The following is a 15134-nucleotide window of genomic DNA, read 5'->3' on the forward strand; positions in this document are numbered from 1 at the left end:
ACACTAAAAAAAAAAAAAAAAAGTCTCTTAAAGGCTCATTTGTTTCCAAATGCTCTGATTCTAACGCATCCTTTCACTCGCCAAGGGTTCTCTTAAAAAAGAAATAAAAGAAGATTGTGATTCCAAATACAGTGTATAGCTGCTTCATTCCCACCTTTACTTTTCCTTCTGTTCCTACTCAGCCAGCCTTAGTGTTCCTCTCACACTGGAACTATGAACTGTTTCAAAAAGTTACCTGGGGGGCACCTAGGGAGCTCAATTGGTTAAGTGTTTGCTTTTGGCTCACGTCATGATCCTGGGGTCTAGGATGGAGCCCCACATTGGGTTTCCCCCTCAGTGGGGTGTCTGCTTCTCCCTCTCCTGCTCTCCCCCTGCTTGTGTTCTCTCTCACACTCTCTGTCAAATAAATAAGTAAAATCTTAACAAATAATAATAATTTAAAAAAATAAAAAGGAGCCTGGGACATTTTGTACTTAAATAATATGGATCATGCATGTGCCAGGTTTATTCTTGGCCTATGAGCAAAACCACACAGCAAAACTATTCTTCTAAGTGGCATTGGCCATCTCCAGGGATGGGCGAGTCACAGCTGAGTTCTCCTTCGCAGGGAGAGAGCCTACATTACTATGATCATGCTGACTCTGTTCTAAGACAAGTGCATTCCAACTAACCCCCAGGAACTCTTTCTGTCAGCTCCCCTGCACACCTTCTCCAGGAGGCCTTCCCTGACCATCCTCCTACCTTGGCTAAGTGTCCTTGATTTTTGTTTTTTAAGTATCTCCCATGCATCACTCAATCACTGCACTTAGGATATTGTTTTATGGTATTCAGGTATCAGTCCGCTTCCCTATACAACCTAGAACTCCTTAAGAGAATGGACTGTATCTTATTTGCATTTTCCCCATATCTTGGAAAATGATAAGCATTCCATGATTCTGAATGAATGAATGAATGAAAGAAAGAAAGGATAGATGAATGACTTAAAATTACTACTTACTAGGGAAGTTCCTGATATGACTGACTGGGAACCAGTCAGTGTAAGTATCTCCAAACTGGTCATGGACTTGGTGATTTCTTGAGGCTTCACTGTGGTTTCTTCCTGAATGGCAGCCTCCTCCCCCTGTGCTTCTCCAGCCTTTTCCTCTGTTTCTTCTCTGACAGCCTCCTCCTCTTGGCCATATTCTTCCCCCTCCTCCTCCTCCTCCTCTTCTTCTTCCTCTTTCCTTTCCTCCCCTTCTTCCTCCTCCCCTTTCTCTTCCACTCTTTCCTCTTTCTCCCATTCATCCTCTTCCTCCCCCTCTTCTCCTTTCTTCTCTACTCCTCTCCCCTCCTATCCTGACTCCTCTTCCTCCTCCACCTCCTCCCCTTTCTCCTCTACTCCTCCCTCCTCCCCTTCCTCCAGAACTCCTCCCTCCTTCCTCTATTCCTCTCTCCTCCCTTTCTCCACTACTCCTCCCCTTCCTGCTCAACTCTTCCCTCCTCCTCTTCCTCCTCTACTCCTCCTTCCCCTCTTCCTTTTCCTCTTCCTCCTCTCTTCCTTCCTCTTCCCTTCTCTCCCCTTCCTCCCCTTCTTCTTCCTCCCCCTCTTCCTCTTCCCCCTCCTCCCCTTCCTCCTCCTCTTCCTCTTCTTCCTCCTCCCTTTCTTCATCTGACACCTCCTTTTCCCCTTTGTCCCCCTCCTCCCTTTCTCAGTCCCCCACCTCCTTTTCCCCTTCCTAGCCCTCCTCTCCAACCTCCTTTTCCCCTTCCTCCACCTCCTCCCCTTTCTCCTCCACTCCTTCCTCCTCTTCTCCTTCCTCTTTCTTCTCCTCCTGCTCCCTCTCCTGCTGAGCCTTTCTCTGTACTAATATGTCATCTTCTTTCAATTCCTGTTGCATGCTTTCCACCTCTCTATCATATTGATTATACTCTTCTTCCACTTCTGTTTCTTCATCCTTTTCTGCTTCTTCTAGGGGGTACTCCCCTGCACCTGACATTCTTCTTTGTGGAGTTTCCTTTAGAGAAATATTGACCATAACCATCAGCAGTTCACTTTGTTTCCCATTTTAATTTCCTAGTGCATGAACCTATCAATGAACTGTACAATACCAGCTCTGGTTCCTTTCCACAGGAATAAAAAGAATTTCATACTTCTGGGAAAGCCTGTACCTAATCGGAAGCATATTGATGCCAGGGCCTCTCATCTTTCCAGGAATAGTTTTAGAGCCCTGAAACTCACTTTGTATATATCCATATTCCCACAGGCAAGCAAAATGATAACCCAGGCATTAACAACAATTCTCATAATGTAAATAAGGAAAGATGCAGCGGCTTAGTGGTTAAAAGTGTGGGCTTTGCAAGCGGCCTCTCCTAGCACCCAATCCTGGTTCCACCGCTCACTTTGCTTTGAGACCTTGGGCAAGTCGCTGTACCCTCAGAGTGCATATTTGCTCATAGGCAGGATAAAAGTCAGAACCCTAAATTCTGGGGTTGAGATGACCTATGTAAAATGCTCAGTGCAGCTGCCACAGAAGGCTTGAGAAAGGCAGCAATCGTTTACAAAGTTTAACAGCCTTCTAACATAGTCTCTCATTCATTTTTTCCGACAAACTGGAGTTTGAGGCTCTGGGAGTTGAATGACTTAATGGGTTCACACCACTGGAAAGAGGCAGACCTCTCTAATGCTCAGTTCCTCCAGGTGGAAAAAGCATTGCTAAGATTTCAAACCCGAGGCCTTGAGTAGGGGGCCTGCTCCAACTGCAAACTTTGCCAGTACACCTTGATGCGGGGTCCCAAGGGAGGGGAAGAAAGTGTGGGGGGTCTGTGGGGGAGGAGAGGGGGACACAACGCCAAGGTGCTGCTCCTTCCTTCAGCTTAGGTCTCTCTGAGGCTGCCGGGACCCCTTCCCAGGTGGGGCACAAGGCCTTCCCACACCAGGACCCCCGCCCCCAGGTCACAGAGGTCCTCAAAGGCCCAGCCCTCCCATCACCTGGACCCCTGCGTTACCTCCCCAACCTCCAGCGGCCGCTGCTTTCTCCTCCTGGCTTTCTCCTCCTCGTGCTCCCAACCTATGGTTGTCACCCAAGCCCCGCCCCAAGTTAACCACCACCAGGGTGAGCCGCCTTCGCGTCTGCAGGCACGCCCCCTGGCGGTCAGCGGGGGAGAGGCGCCGCTGGGGCCCTCCTAGTGAAATTAGCCTTCCTTGTCCCAACCGCTGTCTTCAGCTCCCTCCCCCAAGTTTTTTCCAAGGCGCCAAGGCCTGAGAGGCGGAATGGTGGCACCTGCAATTCTGACTTTCTTAAGATTAGGTATGAGCGGTTTGGTAAAATCCTCCTTGTCAACAGCAAACTAAATTTCCCGCCGTCCTGGCTCCTCTGAGAAGTTGACCCCCTTACTGGACGTGCAGTCGCCCGCGGCGGTGCCAGCGCCACCCCAGGCCCCGCCCTCATTGCCAAAGGACGTGCCGCTTTTGCCCTCGTGCTCCTGCTGCAGGCCACGGAAGTGCAACAGCGGGAACTCCAGCAGGTGCGCAGGTTGGTGCCTCGCCACCTCCATGGTGAAGCCCTGCAGCAGCTCCGTCAGTCCCGCGGGGATCTCCACGCACATCCTGCCTGCCTCGTCTGGGGCTCCGGGGCGCTGCCCTCGTTGCCTCCCTGGACCGGCCTGAGGCCCCGCGGACCCCAAGCGAGCGCGCTCCGACGGTGCTGGAGGCGTTACTCTATGCTAGCGCGGTGCTCTGGGCCCAGGCGGCCTGGCTGGCAAGCGCTGGGGCTGGCACGCGCTGGGGCTCCCGGCGCTCTGCTGCTCCCTGCGGGGGCAGCGGCGGTGGCTGAGGGAGCACGGCCCCGGGAGGGCGGGCAGCATCTCGGGCTCCTCCCGCTTGCCCCAGGGCCACTTCTCTCCCCACCCCTCCCACTCTCCACCATTGTTCATTTTTGTTAAGGATTTTTTTGTTTTGTTTTGTTTTGTTTTAGGGAAAGAGCACACGTGAGTGGGGGAGGCGGGAAGGGTAGGGCAAAGAGAGAGTTCTAGTGGACTCTGCCCTGAGCCCAGAGCTTGCCTCAGGGTTCAATTGCAAGAGCCTGTGATCACGACCTGAGCCAGAACCAGGAGTGGGGCACTTCACTGATTGTGCCGCCCAGGTGCCCCTAAGATGTTTTTTTAAAAAAATTTCTGGAGAGGGTCGCCTGCGAGGCTCAGTTGGTTGGGCGACTGCCTTCAGCTCAGGTCAAGATCCCCTACTTCCAGGATCTCCTCCGGTGTTGGCTCCCAGCTTCTTGGGGAGTCCTCTTCTCCCTCTGACCTTCTCCTCTCTCATGCTCTCTCTCACTCATTCTCTCACAAATAAATAAATAAAATCCTTTAAAGAAAATTTCTTGAGACTTGTTTTATGGGCTTGAATGTGGTTGATCTCAATGAGTATTTCCTGGTACTTGAGTATTCTGCATTTGTTGGGCTTTGTGTTCCAGTGCCAAACAGGTCAAGTAGGTTGAATGGATTTTTAGGTCTATTTACTTCCCATTTTTCTATCTTCTTGTTCTATGAATTATTGGCAGATGAGTGTTGAATTCTCCCAATTGAATTGTGGATTTGTCCATTTCTTTCTTATTTTTTTTTCAGGATGTTTTTGCTTCATGGATTTTGAAGCTTTCTAATCGGATGCAGACACCTTTATGATGGCCATGTCTTTCTAAATGGATCCTTTGTTGTTCTGAATTGTCTTCTTTCTCTGTTCATTATATTTGTTGTCTTTCTATTGTCTATTGTCAAGACCTATTAAATTCAGCCTTTTAGGATTAGTATGTGTATGGTATAGCCCTTTTCATAATTTTTCTTTTCACAAAATCTATATTATTCTCTTCATCCTTCTATTTAAAATTTATTTTTCACTGACATATTTAGGTCTTTTATTTAAATAGGATATTAATAGCTAATTTTTAAGGTAACTGTTGAAATGTTTAAGTTGAAGTCTACTACCTTGCTAGTCATGTTTTCTTTTTCCCGTCTGTTCCTTCTTCCCATTTGAACTGCCTTCCTTTAGATGAACTGAGTCCTTTGTAGGATGCTATCTTCCTTCTATTATTGGCTGTCACATGGGCAGTGAGATATGAGTAGGTCATTCTGACTCTTTCTAAAATTGTTCTTCAACTTGTTTAGGTAATCTGTAGAGTAGCCTTTATTTTAGGGGTCATGGAGTCCCACTACTAACTCATGATCCTTCCTGGGTCTATACTGAATATTCTGACTGGCTGGGGCCACCCCTTACAGAGAGGATGACCCCTCTGCTTTCCAGACTAACTTTTATAGAGCAAAGGCCATGTGGTTGGGCCTGGCCACACATAGCTGGACAATGAAATTGTAACACACAGAGAAAGCTGCACAGTCATGCTAGGTGACCAATTGAATTACAATTTACCATAGTAGACATTTGAACCAACCTATCACCTTGTTCAGAATTGGTGCCCAAAAGGTGCCCAAAGGGTAGGGCCCATACTCCTTGGTAGCTAGGAGACAGTATGCACCCCTACTGACTGAATACATCCACCTGGCCTGACTCACCCTTGTATTTGGACTTTGTTACCTGGGACTGGTTTCTGGGACTTGTTTTTAAGTAAGTTCCCCTGGGGGGGCAGACTCCATTTAAGTTTTACAACAAAATGGCAGTTCAACAGGGGTGGGGCTGCTCTGGCTGAATAGGCCCTTACAATCAGGACACAAGTCCTATTGGATTAGGGGCCCAACCTACTGAAATATGACCTTATGTTAGCTACTTACATCTACAGGGACCATATTTCCAAATAAGGACATGCTCCCAGGTGCTGGGGTTTAGGACTGGGGTAGTTTTTATGTATTTTTTTATATATATATATATATATATATATATACACATACATACACACACATATACTGAGATTCTAAACAAAAATGTTTTATTAACAAAAAAATTATATATGTATTATATATATTATGTATATATATTTATATATATAAAAATACATTATATATTATTTTTATATATTTTATATATTATATATATTATATAATATATAATATATAAGTTTTATATATTATATTATATATAATTATATTATAAATAATATATATTATATAAGTTTTATATATTATATACAATATATATATATTTATATTAAATTATATATAATATATGTATATATACATGTATATATAATTTTTATATATTTTATGTAAATAAATTATATATTTATTTAAAATTTATTCATATATAAATATACATTATATATTATATAATAATATTTATTTATATATTTATATATAAAATTTATTTATATATTTATTTAAAATTAAATAAAATTTATATTTATATATTTTTATTTTATATATTTTAACTTTTATATATTTTATATATATAATTTATTTATACATGTTTTTATATATATATATATATAAATTTTTTTGCTAATAAAACATTTTTGTTTAGATTCTCAGTCTTCCTTCCTTTCATTACAAGGTTATCTGCATGTTTTTGGTGCCTACTGAACATTCTACCACCTCTACCTCATAAATCTCCAGGAAAGTTATTGTTACCTAAAGTCATCTGCCATCTTTTTAAAAACAGTTCACATCTTTTTGGAGTTTACAGTTTTTTTTGTATTTAATATGTTTATGTGTTGATGAAGATGACTTTCATCCTACTCCTTACTTCTGAATTTGTTTCTTTTTGTGAAAGTCAATTCTCTAGTGTTTTAAAAGAAGGATTTATAAAAGCTAAATGGTCATTCTTTGTAAGTCTACATTCTTTTTTCTCATTTTGTATGTACTTTAAGTGACCAGAGATTTGGAGGCTGACAGCATTTATCAGCATTTTAAAGATATAAAGGGAAAAAATGTATTTTCAAAAAGGGACGTAGAAAGTAATGAAGCAAAAAAAAAAATGCAAGACAATGGACAAAAATTTAGAGGCTCAGTAATTTCATGAAATGTAAATGGGTTGTATACTCTAATTAAAAGATTAAATTTGTTAGATTGCATCAATACACACATACACACATAATGATGTGCTTCTTCTAAGAGAAAGATAATAAGCTCACCAAGGCAGAAATAAAATTTTGTAATATTGAACATCTAAAATTGAACAAGTAATCTACAAACTTAGAAGTGGACATCCTAGCCAGTATAATAAGTTATGGAGGAAACATTAAAGGTATAACAACTGGATAAAATGAGTGAAATTTGTATAGAAAGATATTCTAAATGAATGTACAAAGTATTAGAATCAGGAAGTGAATTAATCAAGGTCATAAGATATAAATTAAAAATTAAGAAAAATTCAATGGAATTCTGTGAAATATGAACAAAGGTTGAAAATCGTATTTATGAGAGCACCAAAACTAGGACTTAATCTCTCCAAAGACTTTATACAGTCTCTACACAGAAAGTCTCCACACAGAAAACCATAAAATATTACTAAGGGGAATTTATGATCTAAATAAATGGGATGTCAAATATGCTAATATGTTACATATGTTAATAGAACAGGTTCATAGCTTTGATTATCAGTATGGTAAAGTTTCAATTTACCCCAACTTGATTTAGAGATTCAATGCCATCCCAGTTTCATATCTAGCAAGTGCCTGTGTACATTGAGAAGCCAGTTCTTATATTTCCATGGACACGAAAAGGACTAGTAATTACCCAGGAAATTTGAAGAGTAAAGCAAGAGCAAGAGTGAGGGAGAAAGAGAGTGAGAGGAGAATCTGATGGGATTGGATTTATTACAAAAAGACTATTGAAATGACCAGAGAAAACAGACAAACAAAAAAGGGCAGACTTTGACAAAGCAGTGTTAAACCTGTTGAATATCCACATGGAACAAAATAGCCTAAAACTCTAAAACAGACTGATGTAGACTAAATACAAAAGATGACATCACAAATTTTCTAGAAGGTAAAATACAGAAATATTTTTCTGATCTGGGGGAGGTGGCAAAGATTAGTTGAACAGGACACCAAAAACATGAAGCATAAGAAAGGTTGGGAAGCTGTACTCTACTCATTAAAAGGTAAAAAAAAAAAAAAATTGCCCACCAAATGACAAGACTAAAATTATGAAAGGCTCTATCAATATAACAGCTAAGTAACTGTATACAAAAATAGATAGGATAACTATGAATCAATAAAGAAAGGTAAGTAACTTAAAAACAATGAAAATACTTGAACAGAAATATCCCAAAGAGAAAAAAATCAGCCAATAAATACATGGTCCTCAGAGATCATGAAAGAGCAAAAGAAAACACAATGTGTTAGTGTTAACACACATAAGGCAGACCCAAAAAAAGTGTTCATTAATAAAACTTCTTTAATAGGTAATGTAGTGGGGCATCTGGGTGGCTCCATTGTTAAGCATCTGCTTTCTGCTGGGGTCCTGATCCCAGGGTTCTGGGATCAAGCCCTGCTTGGGGCTCCCTGCTCAGCAGGAAGTCTGCTTCTCCCTCTCCCACTCCTCCTTCTTGTGCTTCCTCTCTGCTTGTGATCCCTCTCTCACTGTTTCTATCTTTCTGTCAAATAAATAAATTCTTTAAAATAAATAAGTAAAAATAAAAATGGAGACACATGGGGTACTAATGAACAAAAATATTTGTTTGTTTGTTTTTTTAAAATTTTATTTATTTATTTGACAGAGATCAGAAGTAGGCAAGAGGTAGGCAGACAGGGTGGGGAAACAGGATCCTTGCTGAGCAGAGAGCCCAATGCGGGGCTCGATCCCAGGACCCTAGGATTATGACCTGAGCCAAAGGCAGAGGCTTAACCCACTGAGCCACCCAGGCACCCAGATTTTTTTGGGGGGGTTGTTTTGTGATATATATATATATATATTTTCAGTGTAACATATTTCATTGTTTATGTTTAACACTCAGTACTCCATGCTATATGTCACCTCCATAATACCCACCACCAGGCTCATTCCACCTCCCACCCCCCTCCCTTCAACACCCTCAGATTGTTTTTCAGAATCTATAGTCTCTCATGGTTCATCTTCCCCTCCAATTTCCCCTCAACTCCCTTCTCCTCTCCATCTCTCCATGTGCTCCATGTTAGTTATTACACTCCACAAATAAGTGAAACTGTATGACAATTGATTCTTTCTGCTTGATTTATTTCATTCAGCATAATCTCTTCTAGTCCCATCCATGTTGATACAAAAGTTAGGTATTCATCCTTTCTGATGGAGGCAGAATACTCCATAGTGTATATGGACCACATCTTTTTTATCCATTGATAAGAAAGGTCTATTGAAGGACATCTTGGTTCTTTTCACAGTTTGGTGACCATGGGCATTGCTACTATGAACATTGGGGTACAGATGGCCTTTCTTTTCACTACATCTTGTATCTTTGGGGTAAATACCCAGTAGTGCAATGGCAGGGTCATAGGGAAGCTCTATTTTTAATTTCTTTAGGAATCTCCACAATGTTCTCCAAAGTGGCTGCAACAATTTGCATTCCAACCAACAGTGGAAGAGGGTTCCCCTTTCTCCACAACCTCTCCAACACACGTTGTTTCTTGTCTTGCTAATTTTGGCCATTCTAACTGGTGTAAGGTGGTATCTCGATGTGGTTTTTTTTTTTTTTAAAGATTTTATTTATTTATTTGACAGAGAGAAATCACAAGCTTGCAGAGAGGCAGGCAGAGAGAGAGAGGAGGAAGCAGACTCCCTGCTGAGCAGAGAGCCCGATGCGGGACTCGATCCCAGGACCCTGAGATCATGACCTGAGCCGAAGGCAGCGGCTTAACCCACTGAGCCACCCAGGCGCCCCTCTCGATGTGGTTTTAATTTGAATGTTCCTGATGACTAGTGATGATGAACATTTTTTCATGTGTCTGATAGCCATTGTATGTGTTCACTGGAGAATTGTCTGTTCATGTCTTCTGCCCATTTTTTGACATGATTTTCTCTTTTGTGTGTGTTGAGTTTGAGAAGTTCTTTATAGATCCTGGATATCAGCCTTTCGTCTATACTGACATTTGCAAATATCTTCTCCCATTCCGTGGGTTGCCTCTTTGTTTTGTTGACTGTTTCCTTTGCTGTACAGAAGCTTTTGATCTTATCAGCATTTTTTAAAAAAGATTTTTATTTATTTATTTGACAGGAAGAGACAGCAAGTGAGAGAACACAAGTAGGGGGAGTGGGAGTGGGAGAAGGAAGCTTCCTGGCAAGCAGGTAGCACATAAGATGCAGGCTTGATCCCAGGACCCTGGAATCAAGACTTGAGCCAAAGGCAGATACTTAACTACCAAGACACCAGGCACCTCAAGGCAGCCATTTTTAATTCTGTATTTAAGAAAATGGTTGTGTCTGTAACTGGTAGATTTTCTTCTCGATTGGAGGTGAAAACGAACAAAAAAAGACCATTTTTCTTGGTCATTATTCCAGTCTCCACCTCATCTAAAGCATTTTTAAACAACAACTTCATCAGAAACGCATGTTCATACTTGTTAAATGAAATATCCTTCATGGTACCACAAGTGTGAAAAATATCTACATGACATAAAAGAGTTAATAACTGGTTTTTAAGAAATGCCACATCGCAGGCTTAAAGATGGGTTGTTTCAACCTGATTTTCTTTGTTGTTGTTGTTGTTTTGTTTAGTATAAAATCTATTCCTTTAATCTTACAGATCCTTCTTGAGTTCATGGTTCATTCCTGGTTTAATCTGCAGAATTTTGGGTCCTTTAAAATAATGTGATTTTGGGGTCCTTTAAAATAATATAAAATAATATGATCACAGCAAAAAGTAAAGTACATCTTATGCATTGGTCACTGGCGACTTTAGAGGATACTGGAAAAAGTAGAATTGGAATACGTGAGTCCCGATTCTCAGGGGATTGTCTCGTCATTTGACTGCATATGTTCATGATCCAATTTTAGAAACTTGGCCAATTCAATTTAAAACATTCTAGTTTGTTAATCACCCTCCAGGAATGTCTGCCCAAGAGATGGGAGAACCTATGTTGGTAACTGATTCAGCCTTATCTTGCTCCAACTACATTTTGCTATAAGCAAAATAATTTATGTGTAACGATTACAATGATTCCAACCATTATTTTCAGAACAGCTTTTCTTCCACTAAATGTGAGGAATTTAATCATTTCCTTTAACAAAATTACATGTCACTAGCACAGAGCTAATCTCACATTGTAATCTCACTTGTCATACAGTTTACAGGTTTGAGGTACTCTGAGTATAGACTGTGCAATCAAATAAACTAATTTGCATTTTAAAATGCAGTTTATGTTTATTTTAGTTTTCTTCATGTTAATAATATTGTATTTCTTTATGGCTGATGTACCACAGGCAGTATAGAAATTACTGGATTTTATGAATATTTAACAAAGAATAGCTCTTTTTGGATGATGTCATCTCTTTTCAATACAATAAGGGATTACATTTGTAGAAAACCTTTTGTTCGGAAATTTGTAGAAGTTTTAAATGGATGTTTTATACTGATTATAAGCATCTTAATGTTTGAAGGGAACTTAAGACTCCCTTAAGATCCCCTTAAGATTTTGGATACAAGACATGATATTTTCCCCTCATTTTTTAATAGAATTGCCAACTATATAAAAGGTCAGATGAGTTGTCTAAACTCACTCAAGAACTGTTAGTCACAGAAGGGAGATAAGCATGCAGTTTTTCTGTTTTCTTGTATATTTATTTGTTAGTTTTAAAATATTTTATTTCTTTATTGGACAGAGAGAGAGATCACAAGTAGGCAGACAGGCAGGCAGAGAGAGAGGAGGAAGCAGGCTCCCTGCTGAGCAGAGAGCCAGATGCAGGACTGGATCCCAGGACCTTGATATCATGACCTGAATCCAAGGCAGAGGTTTTAACTCAACTGAGCCACCCAGGTGCCCCTATTTGTTGTTGTTGTTGTTTTTTTTTTTTTTTAAATCTGATATATTGTCCTAGTAATCCACAACCAATATGGTTATTTAAGATTAGATGGTAAGGAGGGGCATCTCAGATTTTTTCCATATCATTCTTATTTAGGAGTATATAGTACATAGTACCTAAATAATTTTGAAGATGAATTGCTGAACCCTGGGTGATAAATATGAAAGAATATCAGGTTTTCAGATACTGAACATTTGAAAGCAACATTTCTCTGGGCCACATAAAACCACTGGTTCCCCACATATATCAAAATGTCATTCTAGGAACAGAAATGATTTTAACCATAACTTATAATTCCATGTGTCTCTAAAACACGTATAACATTATGTGTTTTAAAAAATATATAAAGTTTTTGTAGAATACTCATTAATGAAATCTATTTGAAATTCACTATGCCAGGCATTTTCATAGACATTTAGTCCCTACAACACCTTTTTCATTATGTAAAACAACTATTACTACTTTTCCATTTCATTATTTTGTTTTACCTTTTCAATTTTAATGATTAAAAAAAGCTGAGGGTAATACAGTTTTGGAGTGATAGATTTAGAATATTTTCCAGGTCTTAATTCAAGCTATGGTTGTAATTCACCATATTCTGATACTAATACTCTTGTTATACAATGCTCTGTTTGCAAGTCAGTTGTCCTTGTCTAAATTATGCTACCTGTCGCTGTAATAGAGGGGAATTAACTTGCTGTCAAAAACAGTGAAAGTGGAACTTCCTATCAGTGAGTCCAAAAATATTGTTATTCTAAATAGTGAGTGACTTGACTTCAGGTGACATCATTTTCATGGGTAATTGGGAAACTCTGGCTGTGTTAATTTAAAAAAGAAAGAGAGAGAATAAATTTTAAAAATAAATAAATAAATAACATAAACAGTGGTACAAGAAACAGTATTATTAAATAAAGAATTGATTACTATTTTAAATTCATAATCTTGGTAAATAAACTGGTGGTTTTAAATGATACTTGAAAGTCTGTACACAGTTCTGATGTATTCGTGGTGACTGAAATAGCATAGATATTTGATACAATTTTAGAAGGCAGTGATTTTTCAAGGGTGTAGTTTTCCTATATTTTATAAAGGTAAAAACACCAATTTTGCTTTCAAGTAAGAATTTTGAAATTTCATTCGTATGTAGGAGCATTGTCCAATACTCAGTAGTTCCTCTAATTCATTTTAACTTTTACTTGAGTTTTTTTAAAGAAGAGATCATGTGGAGGCTAGAACAGTATTTGTCTAAAAAATAAATCATTACCATTTATACATCAGCTCACATTTTTTCTTACTGCAATATCAATAAAAACTTGTATATTTATTTGTTACTTTTATTCTAAATTAAATATTTATTCTAAATATTTTATTCCTTTTCTAAAGGAAAGGGAAATTGTTACTATAATCTCACTCAATTTCCTAGAATCCACTCTTCCTCCAAATATAAACTGAATATCTAAAAATGCAAATGTTCTTATTTATACTTGCTTGTTTTCAAAAAGTAAAAAATGTATTGTGTGTCATTTTTTTTTTGAAAGCCACTGAGAGCTTAAGATGAATGAGTATTCTGTTATTTTAGGGTGGGATGTTCTATCTGTATCTATGAGGTCCATCTGGTCCAGTGTGTCATTCAATGCTCTTGTTTCTTTATTGATTTTCTTCTTGGGATGATCTGTCTATTACTGAGAGTGGCATGTTAAGATCCCCTACTATTAATGTATTCATACCAATATGACTCTTTATCTTGATTACCAGTTGTCTTACGTAGTTGGCTGCTCCCATATTGGGGGCATAGATATTTACAATTGTTAGATCATTTGGTGGATAGACCCTTTAAGAATGATGTCGTGTCCTTCTTTACCTCTGACTACAGTCTTTAGTTTAAAATCTAATTTATCTGATATGAGAATCGCTACCCCAGCTTTCATTTTAGGCCCATTGGCATGAAAAATGCTTCTCCATTCCTTCACTTTCAGTCTGGATGTATCCTTAGGTTCCAAATGGGTCTCTTGCAGACAACATATGAACAGGTCCTATCGTTTTAACCAATCTGCAACCCTGTGCTGTGTTATGGGTGCATTTAGGCCATTCACACTGAGAGTGGTTATTGAAAGATATGTTTTTATTGACATCACGTTGCCTGTGAAGTCCTTGTTTCTATAGATTGTCTCTGTAAATTTCTGTTCTATGTCACTCTTGGGTTCTTTCTTTTATACAACCCCAATTACTATTTCTTGTAGTGCCGGGTTGGTGGCCACATACTCTTTTAAACCTTGCTGGTCTTGGAAGCTCTTTATCTCTCCATCCATTTTGAATGCCATCCTTGCTGGATAAAGTATTCTTGCATGTTCTTCTCATTAAACGCACTGAGTATGTCTTGCCAGCGCTTTCTGGCTTGCCAAGTTTCTGTGGACAGGTCTGACATGATTATGATGGACATAAGCTGTATGTAAGGAATCTCTTCCCCTTAGCTGATCTCAAAAGCTCTTGTCTAAAATTATGATTTGTCAGTTGTTATCAAGTGCCTTGAGGTCTTTCTAGATTTGTTCATCTTGGGGGGGCGGTGGGATTTCTACCTCTAGGACAGGAACATTGGTTCCATTCCCCAGATTGGGAAAAATTTCATGAGAATTTGTTTAACTATATCTTCTAGTCTTCTTTCTTTTGCCTCCCCCGCAGGGATCCCAATACTTCTGACATTAGAACATTGCATGACGCCATTTATTTCCCTAATTCTGTTTTCATGGCTTCTAAGCAGTTTGTTCCAGGCCTCCTCCTGATCCTTTTTCTCTATCAGTTTGTCCTCTACATCATTATTTCTATCTTCTTCCTTGGTTACCCTAGCTGTTAGAGTATTTAGATTAGATTGGATCTCACTGATAGCATTTTTAACTTCTTCCTGGGCAGCTTTCACTTCTGCCCTAAAAGATTCCATGTTGTCAAATGGTATTCTCCAAGCTAGTGACTGGCTGGGTAATTGTTACCCTGAATTCCCTTTCTGACATACGGTTTATGTCCATATCCAGTAGCTCTGATGGAGAGGGCACAGTCTCTGAATTTGTCCTCTGTTGGGTGTTCCTCCTCCTAGTCATTTTGGTGAGAGGTGGTGGAAAGGATATGTAGCTGAATATATTAACCACGATCCAGGCAAGGTACACCATGGAATGCTTCTGAGCAATTGGAAGTCACCACCAAAAAGAAATAGCTTTATGCAGTCCATA

This window comes from Mustela erminea, chromosome 18, assembly GCF_009829155.1.
Source record: "Mustela erminea isolate mMusErm1 chromosome 18, mMusErm1.Pri, whole genome shotgun sequence".
Classification (NCBI taxonomy): Eukaryota; Metazoa; Chordata; class Mammalia; order Carnivora; family Mustelidae; genus Mustela; species Mustela erminea.